This window comes from Penaeus monodon, chromosome 25 (assembly GCF_015228065.2).
Source record: "Penaeus monodon isolate SGIC_2016 chromosome 25, NSTDA_Pmon_1, whole genome shotgun sequence".
In the NCBI taxonomy this organism is placed as follows: Eukaryota; Metazoa; Arthropoda; class Malacostraca; order Decapoda; family Penaeidae; genus Penaeus; species Penaeus monodon.
Window position 1 is genome coordinate 36,904,165 of NC_051410.1, and position 460 is coordinate 36,904,624.

Here is a 460-nt window from a genome sequence, read left to right on the forward strand (position 1 = left end):
CTGATGCATACATGATAACACTAAGAACAGCTGAATGGGTCAAAAGCAAGCTGAAACTCGATCCCTATTATAGGTGACTGAAAAAAAGAAAATCGCAATATCAAGGACAGATAAAGTAATCGTGATCTGCTTCTATTCTTATTAATAGCAAGATTCTGCACAGGCCCTCTCCTTATCCTGGGAGCTAGTTGGACACCGAATTGCCCCCTGGACGACCTGTGCCTTAAGCCGATTCACCGGCATGAAGGCTCTGTTGGTCAGGGAGATTACAGTTCAGTTTTTAATGAGCGCAGTCCCTTTCCTTTGGCATTATAGGACAAGCGAGTCTCAGGATTCTGTACGAGTTTTGGGCAAGCATTTTTAGCACTTCCTAGTTCAGTGGTTCTTAGCCTGGGTTCAGTCGAATCTCAGCGGTTCGGTGAACATTCTCAAGGAGTTCGGTGCAGGCCCTGCAAAGCGG